This window comes from Anser cygnoides, unplaced genomic scaffold (genome assembly GCF_040182565.1).
Source record: "Anser cygnoides isolate HZ-2024a breed goose unplaced genomic scaffold, Taihu_goose_T2T_genome scaffold_51_1, whole genome shotgun sequence".
Classification (NCBI taxonomy): Eukaryota; Metazoa; Chordata; class Aves; order Anseriformes; family Anatidae; genus Anser; species Anser cygnoides.
Genome location: NW_027103074.1, coordinates 686,318 through 700,875, shown reverse-complemented (window position 1 = coordinate 700,875; position 14,558 = coordinate 686,318). Strand labels below are relative to the sequence as shown.

Below are 14,558 nucleotides of genomic sequence, written 5' to 3'. Positions count from 1 at the left end.
ATTCACTACTTCCCATCAGCAGGCAGATGAAATACTTGTTTTGCACGCAGCTTTTGCTTTACCTAGTAAACTTGTCTTTATCTTAAACCCATGAGTTCTTGCACTTTTACCTCTCCGACTCTCTCACTCTCTCCCCCCTCCCACTGATGGGGAGTGAGCAAGCAGCTGTGTGGTGCTTGGCTGTCTACTGAGTTAAACAATGATATGCTTAAAACAGTCATGCTAAAAAGGAAAACTTTAATTGGCTTCCTCAGAGTATCACGTTTGCAGTCCAGCCTGCCAAATAATGTTAAATTCCCAGTTGTTTGGCATACTCAGTGCAATGCTACCAGTCTTCCACATGCATTAAGAGACTTTTGGAACAAAACCCATACAGTTATAATTCTCCAGACCATTAAAAATAAAGAAACCTTTTATTCTCTTTCAACTAAAACAAGATTGCAACTTAGGTATATGTAATTATTAAAAATCTTTTCTGGCAAACAAGGCTTCCTAAAGTCCACATCAGCTTTGGCAGGTTTTTTTTCTATGAATGGACCCAATATTTGCAGGTAAAATCAAATAGAGAGCTAGGTCAGGAACTAAGGTACATTTGTACAGCTCTTGAGCTTGCACCTCCTCTCTGAAAACAGAGCTCTACAACACAGGACCCTTAAATACTGAAATAAATAAATGTCTGCTTCAAGTCATAGAATCATAGAATCATAGAATCATAGAATGGCCTGGGTTGAAAGGGACCTTAAAGATCATCTAGTTTCAACCCCCCTGCTCTGGGCAGGGTTGCCAACCGCTAGAGCAGCCTGCCCAGAGCCACATCCAGCCTGGCCTTGAATGCCTCCAGGGATGGGGCATCCACAACCTCCCTGGGCAACCTGTTCCAGTGCCTCACCACCCTCTGAGTGAAAACCTTTCTCCTAATCTCTAACCTAAATCTCCCGTCTTAGTTTAAAACCATTCCCCCTTGTCCTATCACTATCAACACATGTAAACAGGAGTTCCCCCTCCTGTTTATACGCTCCCTTCAAGTACTGGACGGCCGCAATGAGGTCTCCCCGGAGCCTTCTATTCTCCAAGCTAAACAAGCCCAGTTCCCTCAACCTTTCTGCATAGGAGAGGTGCTCCAGCCCTCTGATCATCTTAGTGGTCCTCCTCTGGACCCGTTCCAAGAGCTCCACATCCTTCTTGTGCTGGGGGCCCCAGGCCTGCACGCAGTATTCCAGGTGGGGTCTCACAAGAGCAGAGTAGAGGGGGACAATCACCTCCCTCTCCCTGCTGGCCACCCCTTTTTTAATGCAGCCCAGGACATAGTTGGCCTTCCGGGCTGCAAGCGCACACTGCTGGCTCATGTCCAGCTTCTCGTCCATCAGGACCCCCAAGTCCTCCGCAGACTGCTCTCAAGTTCTTCTTCTCCCAGTCTATATAAATACCTGGGATTGCCCCAGCCCAAGTGCAATGCCTTTCACTTGGCCTTGTTGAACCTCATTAGGTTCTCATGGGCCCAACTAAAACATGAGTGTGTTAGCAACATTCTTCTCATCCTAAATCCAAAACACAGCACCCTACCTGCTACTAGGCGGAAAATTAACTCTATCCTAGCTGAAACCAGGACACCTGTTGTCCTGGTTTCAGTTACGACAGAGTTAATTTTCCTCCTAGTAGCTGGTAGGGTGCTATGTTTTGGATTAGGATGAGAAGAGCGCTGATAACATGCTGATGTTTTAATTGTTGCAGAGCAGTGCTTACACCAAGCCAGGGACTTTTCAGCTTCTCACTCTGTCCTGCCAGCGAGCAGGCTAGGGGTGCAGCAGGAGCTGGGAGGGGACAGACCCAGGACAGCTGACCCAAACTGGCCAAAGGGTATTCCATACCATCTGACGTCATGCTAAACAATATATAGGGGTGGCTGGTCGGGGGGGGGCACCGGCTGCTCAGGGATAGGCTGTGCATCGGTCAGCGGGTGGTGAGCAATTGCATTGTGCATCACTTGTTTCTTACACATTATTATTATTAATACTATTATCATTATCACTATTATTATTATTGTTATTATTATATTCCTGTCTTAATAAACTGTCTTTATCTCAACTCACCGGCTTCACTTTCCCGTTTCTCTCCCCCATCCCAGAGAGGGAGGGGGGAGGGTGAGCGAACGGCTGTGTGGTGTTTAGCTGCCAGCCGGGTTAAACCACAACACCTGTCTATCCCTTCTGAAGAGATTGTAGCCCTCTATTCCAATATTCCAGTTATGTGATCCATCCCACCACGTTTCCGTGATAGCAATCAGGTCATATTTGTCTAATTGCACCATGGTTTCCAATTCCTCTTGCTTGTTTCCCATGCTGCGTGCGTGGGTATAGAGGCATTTCAGCTGGGCTATCAGTCGTATTGCGTTTCTAGAGCCCTTCCTGATTGCATTGGGACAGTTCACAAGTATTTCCCTGCCGTTACATAGAGTAATAGTGTTCTCGGGTATACTTACTTCACTCAGAGGTGCATCCCCTTTTCCCACCACACCTACTTTAAAGCTCTCCTCATAAACCCAGCCAGCTTACTGCCCAGAACACTCTTGCCCCACCTGGACAGCTGCGCCCCATCCGGTGTCAGCATGCCCGGTCCCTCAAAAGCACGTCCAGGGTCATAGAACCCAAAACCTTGGGCACGGCACTAACCTCTCAGCCAATCATTCACTTGGCTCGTTCGTCTCCTTCTTCCTGGGTCCCAGCCACCAACTGGGAGGACAGAGGAGAACACTACTTGCGCTCCTAATCCCTTCAACATCTTTCCAAGGGACATAAAATCCTTTTTGATATTTTGGAATTTCCTTGTTACAGCTTCATTTGGTCCTACTTGAAAAAGTAGGAAGGGGTGGTAGTCATTGGGACCCACCAGACTTGGTAGCCTCTTCATGATATCACAGAATCACAGAATTGTCTAGGTTGGAAGAGACCTCCAAGATCATCTAGTCCAACCTCAGCCCTAACACTAACAAGACCTCCACTAAACCATATCACTAAAGGCTACATCTAAATGTCTCTTAAAGACCTCCAGGGATGGCGACTCAACCACTTCCCTGGGCAGCCCATTCCAATGCCTAACAACCCCTTCCGTAAAGAAGTTCTTCCTAATATCCAACCTAAACCTCCCCTGGCGCAACTTTAGCCCATTCCCCCTCGTCCTGTCACCAGGCACATGGGAGAATAGACCAACCCCCACCTCTCTACAGCCTCCTTTAAGGTACCTATAGAGAGTGATGAGGTCTCCCCTGAGCCTCCTCTTCTCCAGGCTAAACAACCCCAGCTCCCTCAGCCACTCCTCGTAAGACTTGTTCTCCAGACCCCTCACCAGCTTCGTTGCCCTTCTCTGGACTCTCTCGAGCACCTCAATGTCCTTCCTGTAGTGAGGGGCCCAAAACTGAACACAGTACTCGAGGTGCGGCCTCACCAGAGCCAAGTACAGTTTGTTGTTGGTTTTTTTTTTTGTAATTGTTCACAGAGAAGGCAGGGTTGAGCCTCCGTGCTTTATTCTCCTGCACTAAATACATTTTGCTGCTTCCTTCCTCTGCTATACTCGCGCTGAGAATTGAAAGCTTTACTTTCCGTGCATGTTTTTCCTCGTAGACTCTCACACACATGCACATCTAAGCAGCAAGGGCCCAATTAACACTTAGCTCTGGGTACTTGTTGATAAGGCCGAGAAGTCTCCGCTTGCGAGGCGGCCGTGCTCAGCAGCTGGCCAGCACGCTCGTAGGACAGCCCACTTGTGCACGCTCATGGTAGATATCGCTTAGCTTTTGGCAATCTGATGTCAGGAAGGCTGATGATTTAACACCACTTCTCTGACTTTCCAAGAGACAGAAAACACTAGGATACACTGCGTAAGAACACAGCTACCATCGGGATCATGTTCTTTAAGACTGTTTAATTAGGCCATGAGTCTCACATGATACAACAGTGCGCAATGCAGTTTGGGGAGAAGCAGGCTTTAGCCGCGACTGTGAGATAGTGGGGTTTGGTCCCTTGGCCTAGAGGAATCTCTTTTTCCCACTGATCAAAAGAAGTCAAAATTAGAGGAGCAAAATCAATCAATTGTGGCTGTCTGAGTGGTGCTTGGAAAGCTATTGCTGGCACTGTAACATAGCACTCCCTGCGTACACCCTCTGCCATGCGAAACCAGTAGAGTCACTACCCGAAACTAGAATCACCAGTTTGTTTTAAGTTTGTGTGTCTAGTTATTGTTAATTCTCTCTTTAGGTGTCTGTGCTCCTGCTTAATTACCCCAAGTCTCTGCCTCTGGGCAGTGGCAACTCATACAGTCACACACCTGTATCTCCAGCTATGTGAAGGAAAGCACCTTCTGTCCCCTTCACACAGAGTCCAAACCCTTTAAAAAAGGGTCTGCAGGTGACACCGACCCCATTACAGCCAGCCACAGCTGACTTTCCAGGGCCTGAGCTTCACGCCAACTGTTCAGTTCACTTCCCAAAACACCATCATCTCACCGGGGTAATAAGCATGTTTTAATGGCCAGCAGCTTCAAGAGCAGTGCTCACTTTAAGAGCATTGAAAATACGACTTTTTTATTATTATTATCACAGAATCAAATATATATAAAATATATCACAAATACGGGCCCCAGGCAGGCAGCAAACCTCTCTGGAGAGGTTGTCCGGACGGCAAATGGGAGCCTCGGTGCCTCTCAGAGAGGAATCTCCAATGACTAACACCCTTCGTGCCTTCTTTGTGGCACTGGTTTTGATGCAGTTGGGAGACTGAGCCAACTTTGTGTGCTTGGCCTTTCTGAGTTCCCTGTGGTTGGTCTTTCTGAGGTCTTTACCAGTTCTCCCGGAGTCTCCTCTCTCCTGCCTTAGAACCTTGTATCTATTGTGCAGGGGCACTTCAGGGGCAGGGGAGAGACTCCTCCTCCAGCTCTGATCAGAGACAAGGGTCCACTCTCCCTTGTCCTGTGAGTTTTTCAAATGTGCTTGTTTTGGGCTGCACGCTTGTTTCCTTACCCCTTGCCTGGACTTAAGGCAGGGCTGCTGCTCGGCCCATGTCAGCATATAATACCATTTGTCAATCTCCTCCTCAGATTCCTGAATGCTATGCTGCCTGGTGAGCTCCTCTCGCAACTGAGCCACCTGTTTGAAGAGCTCATCCAGCTGGGCACATTTGCACCCATGACACTGCCTTCAGACCCTAGGGGAACCTCCAGAGACTGGAGCTCCCCAGAACTGGGGGTCTGGGCCTCTCTTTTGATCCCCGGGAGGTCTATTTGAGTAGAGGCATCTGCCCAGGGAGGCTGCGTCCCCCCCATCTGGGTTTCAGCCTCAGACTGGCAGGCTCAGTGAGTGGACACCATTTCTTCAGTAGAAGGTCCTTCCCAGAACACAGATATGACTGACCCTGCTCACCCTCCTTGCTCGAACTGCCATGTAAACTGCCATACTGCACCTGACTGATGCACCTTGCCCTGTTTGCCCAACCTGTTCTCCGAGCTCCTGGTCACTTGAGCTCACTAAGGGCTGCCTTTGTATGGCAGGGAGGGGGGCGCTTCTGGCTCCACCCACGCCTCATCAGCCACTCTCATGAGGGCTGCCGGGTCCTGGAGGGCTTCCTTTGCTGCCTCAAGTGGCCTTGACACAGTAAACCCTCTGACTGCTTCAATCCCCAGCTCTGCTGCAGAACGCGTCTGCCACTGAGTCGATCACCTCGGCGAGTCGAGAACTAACCCGGTAACTCTGTGCATGGGCCAAGGTAAGAAATATTAAGTATTGCCTTGGAGGTCAGGTAACACTCTTGTGTGAAGTGTAATTGAGACGTACTTTTGTACGAAGCGAGTGTGGAGTCCCAATCTGCGGTTCCGTAGCTCTGCGAGGGGCACGACCAGAAACGGACAAAGTGAAAGTAGAAGGGAGAAAGGAAGAGTCTTGGGGAAATCTGGTGTACGGTACTCCCTTGCACGGTACAGTGCATGGCAGTACGCCAGGGAATCTGTTTAACCCATAGGTGTACAGTACCCCATGCACGGTAAAGTGCTTGGAAATACACCCCCATTTACTAGAACTTTAACGTTAGTGTGTGGTACTGTGGGAATGGAAATGTTGTTTTTGCAGTGTTACATTGTATAGAAGGAAGGAATGTGGTATTGAGATATGCTTACAGTGATAAGAAAGCTTAACAGAAAACCTTGTAAAATGCAGACAGCCGGACTCCTTAGAGCAATTAGGTGAAAATCACGGTGTCAAGTCAAATCAGATAAGTGAGGAAACATTACCACTTCAAACAGTAAAAAAAGTCAAAAGAAATTTGAAATTTAACAGGCCAGCAACTGAAGGCCATGTATTGTCTGTGAAGTATCGGATAGGTTGTGAACCTGGATTACCCAGTCAATGGGGAAACAGGGGAGGGTCCCGGTCGTCGAGAAAGAAAGTATATAACCTGTACTATGTGACTAGAAGGTGCGCTCCTGCTTGTGGGACGCCCGCCATTGCAATCGCGAATAAATTACTACTTCACTGAGATCCTCGCCTGAGCCTAAGTTATTGGCTACAGAGTGTTTCTCACAATCTGGGGGCTCGTCCGGGATCCAGTCACCTACTGGGGAGCCCCACCGCCGCAGCAGCAGGAAGGCATGCCCCGCTGATTTCAGCGGTCCTGTGCATCGACGGTGGCGGTTCTGCGGAGAGCTGACAGAGGGCCCGAGACTGATTAAAGAGGCAGGATCCGTGAAGTAGTGGGGAAAGGAAGAAGGTAGGCACTCCGGGTTTTAAGAATTGATCCGGTAACTCTGTGCACAGACCAAGGTAAGAAATATTAAGTATTGCCTTGGGGGTCGGGTGAGGCTCTGTGTGATGTGTGATGTGTGATTGAGACGTACTTTTGTACGAAGCGAGTGTGGAGTCCTGATCCACGGTTCCGTAACTCCGCGAGGGGCGCGGCCGGAGATGGACGAAGCGTGAGATAAGGGAGAGAAAGGAAGAGTCTCGGGAAATTTGGTGTATGGTAAGCCCTTGCACAGGGAAGTGCTTGGCAATACACCAGGGAAATTTGGTGTACGGTAATCCTTGCACGGGGTAGTGCTCGGAAGTACACCAGGGAAATTTGGTGTGCGGTAAGCCTTGCACGGGGAAGTGCTTGGCAGTACACCAGGGAAATTTGGTGTGCGGTAATCCTTGCACGGGGTAGTGCTCGGAAGTACACCAGGGAATCTGGTAAACTCATAGGTGTGCGGTAGCCCTTGCACGGGGAAGTGCTTGGCAGTACACCCCCATTTTCCAGGATAGGAAAAATGGGAAATATGAGTTCCAGGGGACAGGGAGATATCCCTGGGGGAGTGCCTACCGAAAGTTCTTCCTGAAGAATTATAAGAAATTGGAAAAATAATCTCAAAATTGGAGGAGATGGTAAAATAAATAAATAAATAAATATGGTTAAATATTGTGTATTAGTCTGGACAAAAGAACCAATTAAGGAAACAGCAGTATTTTAGCCAAAATACGGGCCTGATGAAAATTCAGGCTTGAAATTTATGTGTAAACAATAAGATTCCTTTTTTTTTGGAGGAGGAGCCAAGTTATGCTCCCTATAATCCTAATATTGCACCGGTGGCAGCAGCAGTCGCTCCAGGAAAGGAGACAGGGACTGCAATTAACACTGTCCCTAGAGAAGAGCGTACTCTAGGCTCTGGCAAGAATTAGAACAAGGTAGAAGAGGTACTGAGAATTTTGCCTTCCCTGATACTAACAGTACTAGCACTAACTGTGTATCCTCTTAAGTGAACTTCCCCCCCTCCTTACCAGCAGAGAGGTTAGGAGTTTCCTAGGACCTAACTTATACTCTTGGGGAGGGGGAATTATGTATATAAATATGTCGTTTACAGGGAAAGAAATGGGAATGATCAGGAGGAGAGCTGCTATACAAAAATGGGAAAGAACTCATCCTCCAGGACCAGGGGTAATACCGGCAGGGCAGAAATAACCGCTTGCCGATCCTGGCTGGAAGAATAATAGTGTGCAACACAGAAATCATATGAGAGACTTGGGGTCAGAATGAGAAAGTACTTGGGGATGAATCCTGAGGACCCGGTATCCCAAGGGCTCTTGAAAGTTCATTTTGTGATTGAAGCCTGGCAAGATGCACAGAAGATGCTCCAGAAAGTGGGGGGGATGTAGTGAACAGTCACTGGGGGGCCCTCCTGTGGGAGGCCCTGAACGTGTGTGTCAAGAGGGGAGATGAGAAGGAAAAGCAGAGAGTGAAACTAATGGTATTGACAGTGTAGCAGGTAGTGAGGCAGAGGGTTGGAGAAAGAGGAAGAAAATCTTCAGGGGGAGTCAGGGCCAGGATGGAAAAGAGAGGAAGAGAGATGAAGGAATGGCAGGCAAGGAAAGCTACCCGTGTTGCGGCCTGAATCTTAGCAGGGACAGGCTTTGATGGGATGTTTTAAGTGTGGGCAGGCTGGCCACTTCAGGTAGGAATATCCGGAGTGGAAGAAGGAGGAGAGAAGGAAAATGGGATGAGGGAGAAAGGTATGGAATTAAGTTGGCTAATGACTGAGACTTTGGTGAAAGTACAGGCTGGAGAAAGATAAGAAGAAATGTTAAAAAGGGTTATTGATGGTGTTAAAGGTGTGGTATGTAATGTTTGACAGAGCTGTTTTTTTGAATGAGTTGGGAAAGTTGAATGAGCAGGGAAGGAGGATGTAGGCATTATCTAAGTAACAGTCTAGAAGTTTTGGTATATTTGCTGTGGTGTTTGGTCAGTTTCCCAAGTATTGAGAAGGGGGGGGCAGGGGGGGGCAGCCTGCTCCACCAGGGGCCTCTCCACAGGCCACAGGGGGCTTCGGCTCCGGCGCCTGGAGCGCCTCCACCCCCTCCTTCTGTGCTGACTCTGGTGTCTGCAGGGAGGTTTCTCACTCCTCGCTCTCCCAGCTGCTGTTGAGCAGCAGGTTTTTGTTTGTTCGTTTTCGTGGATGTGCTCTCACAGAGGCACGGACTGTGTTGCTCATGGCTTGGCTCTGGGCAGCGGTGGGCCCCTCTGGGGCCGGATGAAATTGTCCCTTATCTGCCACGGGGTGGTTTCTGGATTCTCCTCGTGGGGGCTGCCACTGCAGCCCCCTCCCGAACCTTGCCATCAAACACAATACACAGGGGCAGCTAGGTCATTACTGGCCTGTAAAGTATCAGGGATTAAATTAACTAATGAAACCCTAACAAGTGATGGGGGTAGAAGGGGCTGGGATAACAGTGCCACCTTTGGGGGATACCAAGCTGAGACTAGGGGATAAAATGATCTCTGGGCAATTATTGTATGTACCCAAGGCAGGGACTAACTTGTTGGGAAGGGATTTGATGATGAAATTGGGCATTCAAATAGTAAATTGTTAGACTGGAATAACAGTGGTATTAATGGAGTGCTCTCAGGCCCTGAGAGCAAAGATATATTCACCTCTGACTGGAAAGACTCTGAAGTGGGGGCGGAAGCAACAATACATATGGACAGTTTTACCTCAGGGGTTTACAGGGCCTCCGATTAATTTGGGCAAAGTTCTAGAACAGATTTTGGAGCAATTCCAACCTCCCAAGGAGGTGTTACTGTTACAAGTATGTGTATGATCGTTTATTGTCAGGACAGGAGAAAACAGTTGTGAAGGAAGCTACTAACAAGCTATTCAACTTTCTGGGAAAGCAGGGCTTGGGAGTATTGAAAAATAAATTACAATACGTAGAAAGAGAAGTCAGGTATTTAAGGCATCTAATGTCTGAGGGAAAACTGAGAATAAATCCAGAGAGGATTCAGGGAATTGTTGAAAACTAAGAAAGAACTAAAATGTTTTTAAGAGAGATTTCTTTTAGGAATCAGGAGCCACGAAGCCTGAGGGAAAATGGATACTCCCTGATGGGAGAGAAATGCTGAATAAAGCACCAATGAGGCAAATATGATGTTTTACATCAAGAGAGTCATTGGGAGATGCAAGCAATGTGTGATGTTGTGCTAAGAAAGTATGTCTGTGTAGGAATATACACTTCAGTGAAGCAAATATGCAGAGGATGTACCATATGTCAAAAGGCAAATAAAAAGGTCATTTGTAACTAACCTAGAGGGGGACGGGAGCCAGGGATTCGACCTTTACAAAGTATACAGGTAGACTTTACTGAGTTACGTAAAGGAGGGAGATTTAAGTACTTGTTTGTCCTAATTGACCACGTGACTGGATGGGTGTAAGCTTTCCCCTCTGTATCTGCCACTGCAAACATGGTGGCTAAGGTATCACCGGAGCAAATAGTCCCTAGATATGGGATAGCTGAAAACATTGATTCAGATCAAGGAAGACATTTCACTTCACAAGTACTGCAAGGGTTAATGCAGGCCTTAGAGATTGAGTGGGCTTTTCACACCCCCTGGCACCCCTCCTCTTCTGGGAAGGTAAAATGAATGAACCAGACATTAAAGAAGCAATTAACTAAATTAGTGTTAAAAACCCAACTTCCTTGGGTAAAATGTTTACTTTTAGCACTCCTCCAGGTTCAAACAGCACCGAGAAACGATATAGGAATTTCACCATATGAGATGCTGTTCGGATTACCCTATCTGGGCAGAAGGGATGAGATACCGCAATTAGAAACAAGAGAGTTTTCTTAAGAACTGTATTCTGGGGTTGTCCTCTTCTTTGTCATTTCTCAGGACCCGTGGGAAATTGGGTCCTGATTCAGACCTGGAAAGGATCAACTCCGGCCCGAATGGGAAGGACACTTCCAAGTACTACTAACCACTGAAACAGCCATAGGAACTGAGGAAAAAGGTTGGACTCACTATACTCGAGTGAAGGCATCCATCGACCCTAGTACCTGGGAAGCTGTTCCTACAGAAGACTTGTTGGAAGCTGAAATCGAAGAGAAAAATCTCATAGTGGACTCTGAGCGGGATAAGAGCTTGCAATTGTAAACTAACCTTTTATTTTCACAGGTAACTAATGAGTATGACTTGTGATTGAGAGAAAGGACTGGCCTATAGTGAATTGAAGTGTTCCCAAGGGGGGTTTGTTATGGTAGTAGTGTATATCTTATTCTTTGTATTGATAATTATTTGGAAACCTAAGGTTTAAAAATAATGACAGGGAAAAATCAATTATTAATTTTGTTTTTAGTGATTGTAGGCCTCAGAGAAAGTCTTGGTCAATTGGCAACTTGGAAAAGGCATGACCAGATAATAGTAAGATGGGATACCCCATAAAAATATGGGTGAATGTGACAGAGGGTTATGTACCACAATCTGTCATGTTTGATGCTTGTGAGGTGTTAGCTTGTGGAGATTTAAATGCCCAACGACAATTGAGCAGAGAGAACAAATAACTGGTAGAGACCCAACAGCCAGATTGAGAATAGCTGTATGGAAACGATCCTCTATTGCCATCAGAGAAAGGGAGAAACTCAAGGAGAAGACAGGGGAGAAAACAGGAGGCCCTCTTTGAAATGCGGCAGTTCAACCATTGGAGATTGAAACAGGGTATGGGGATGTGAATGCCTGGATAGAATGGGTCAAATATACTGTCCAGAGTCTCAACCATAGCAATTGCTATGCTTGTGCCTCGGGATGACTGATTGCCCAGATAGTGCCCTGCCCATTGGGGTGGACCAAGGATTCCCAGGGAATGCGATGTATGATTGCATTGTACCAAGAAAAGACTGCCCAGGGAAATGAGGCCTGTAAGTCTCTCTCTTTGCTATTCCCTTCCTCGCATGATAGCAATATCAGGGTTCCCCCTGCATTCTCTACAGCTATAGGTAACCATACAGCTTGCCTCTCATGGCAGGGTGTGAGTGCTACCCGGCATCTGGGAGGATTTGCCTTGTGCACGAGGACCTTGAATGCTACCGAGGACTTGATGGGAAACTATTCAAGACTTGAGATCCCCAGGGCAGATCTCTGGTGGTACTGTGGAGGGAAGATCTTACGGTCCACCCTACCATCTAACTGGGGAGGCACTTGTGCACTTGTTCAATTAGCTATACCCTTCACCCTGGCATTTGAAAGAGAAACAGCACAAATACCCAGAAGAAGTAAAAAGAGGCTTAGGAATATCATTTGATGATAGAGCGTACATAGATTCTATAGGGGTGCCTAGAGGAGTTCCTGATGAACATAAAGCCAGGAATCAAATTGCTGCAGGGTTTGAGTCACTGTTCTGGTGGGTAACAATTAATAAAAATGTGGATTGGATTAATTATATCTATTATAATCAGCAGAGATTCATAAATTATACAAGAGATGCGATAAGAGGAATTGCTGAACAACTAGATGCCACCAGCAAAATGGCTTGGGAAAACAGAATAGCATTAGATATGATTCTTGCGGAGAAAGGAGTTGAGTGCGTGATGCTGGGCAACCGTTGTTGTACTTTTATCCCTAACAATACTGCCCCGGATGGCACAGTAACTAGAGCATTGCAAGGGCTTACCACCCTTGCCAATGAATTGGCAGAAAACTCAGGAACAGACACTTCCATCACAGGATGGTTGGAATCTTGGTTTGGTAAATGGAAAGGAATGGTAGTGTCCATATTTACATCCTTGATTGTAGTAGCAGGAGTTTTGACAGCCATTGGTTGTTGCATTATCCCCTGTGTAAGAGGACTAGTACAGTGGTTAATTGAAACTGCACTTTCGAAACAAATGACCATGGATCCACCACCCTACTCAGATAAGATGATGATATTAGAGGAAATGGAAAGCAAAGAAAGTGAAGAAGAGGAAGACATCTACCAAATTACACCTTAGAGAAAAATTTTGCAAAAATCAACAAATTATAAAAAGAGAAAAGGGGGGAATTGTGGGAATGGAAATGTTGTTTTTGCAGTGTTACATTGTATAGAAGGAAGGAATGTGGTATTGAGATATGCTTACAGTGATAAGAAAGCTTAACAGAAAACCTTGTAAAATGCAGACAGCCGGACTCCTTAGAGCAATTAGGTGAAAATCACGGTGTCAAGTCAAATCAGATAAGTGAGGAAACATTACCACTTCAAACAGTAAAAAAGTCAAAAGAAATCTGAAATTTAACAGGCCGGCAACTGAAGGCCATGTATTGTCTGTGAAGTATCGGATAGGTTGTGAACCTGGATTACCCAGTCAATGGGGAAACAGGGGAGGGTCCCGGTCGTCGAGAAAGAAAGTATATAACCTGTACTATGTGACTAGAAGGTGCGGTCCTACTTGTGGGACACCCGCCATTGCAATCACGAATAAATTACTACTTCACTGAGATCCTCGCCTGAGCCTAAGTTATTGGCTACAGAGTATTTCTCACAATACCCTGCAGGAGGAAAAATTTCTGTAGCAGTACACTGACAAGGGCTAGGAAAAATGGGAAATAAAGGTTCCAGGGGACAGGGAGATATCCCTGGGGCAGTGCCTACCGATAGTCCTTCAGGAAGAATGATAAGAAATTGGAAAAATAATCCCCAAATTAGAGGAAATGATAAAAAGAAAATGATTAAATACTGCGTATTAATCTGGACAAAGGAGCCAATTGAGGGAACAGCAGCATTTTGGCCAAAACACGTGTCTGATGAAAATTCAGACTTTAAATTTATATGCAGACAATATGCATATAGTTTGTGTACTATGCATATAATATGAATATATACTCTTCCGCCTCCTTTTTCAGAGGAGGAGTCAAGTTATGCTGCTTGCTGGGTGCAGGGGTAAGTCATTTTTTTTCTGAAAAAGGGTCAGGACCAGGAGAAAGAGGAGTCAGAGAGAAGGACGGGTCGATGGGAACCCTTGGATAATTTACCCCCCTCCCTATAATCCTAATATTGCACTGGTGGCAGCAGCAGCCGCTCCAGGAAGACAGCCAGGGACTGCAATTGATGCTGTACCAAGAGGAGTGCACTCTAGGCTCTGGCAAGAATTAGAACAATGTAGAAGAGATACTGAGAATTTCCCCTTCCCTGATACTAGCAGTACTAACACTCCTATGTATCCTCTTAGGGAGGTCCCAGTGAGGCAAGGACAAATAGGTTATGTGAACTCCCTCCCCTTACCAGCAGAGAGGTTAGGAGTTCTAAGAAGGAAATGAAGTCTTTAACTGAGGAACCTATAGAACTAGTGGAACAGTTAGATCAGTTTCTAAGTTAGATCAGTTTCTAGGTCCTAATTTGCACTCTGGGGGAAGGGGGGGATGATGTCAGTCTTGAGTATGTTATTCCCTGGAGAAGAATGTTCATGAGGGGAATGATTAAGTGGCAGCTATACAAGAATGGGAAAGAACCAACCCCCCTGGACCGGGAGCAATTCTGATTCTGAGCAGAAATATCCACTTATCCAACAAGGATAATAACAACCCACAACACAGAAATCATATGAAAGACTTAGGGTCAGAATGAGAAAGTAGTCGGGGATGAATCCTGAGGACTCAGTAGCCCAAAGGCTCTTGAAAGTTCATTTTGTGATTAAAGCCTGGCCAGATATACAAAAAAAGCTCCAGAAGGTGGGAGGATGGAGTGAACGGTCACTGGAGACTCTCCTGCGGGAGGCCTAGAAGGTGTATGTCAGGAGGGGA

At 46.5% G+C, this 14,558-nt stretch overlaps 1 long non-coding RNA gene across 1 annotated transcript in view; it reads right to left on the bottom strand.

Annotated features, from left to right (window-relative positions):
• Positions 1-8,576, bottom strand: part of LOC136789487 (uncharacterized) — a 130,786-nt gene extending 122,210 nt beyond the window's left edge. Inside the window, exon 1 of the long non-coding RNA XR_010828216.1 lies at positions 6,085-8,576. This is a non-coding gene — a long non-coding RNA (uncharacterized lncRNA). The remainder of the gene's footprint in view (positions 1-6,084) is intronic.
• Between the last annotated feature and the right edge of the window lie 5,982 nt (positions 8,577-14,558).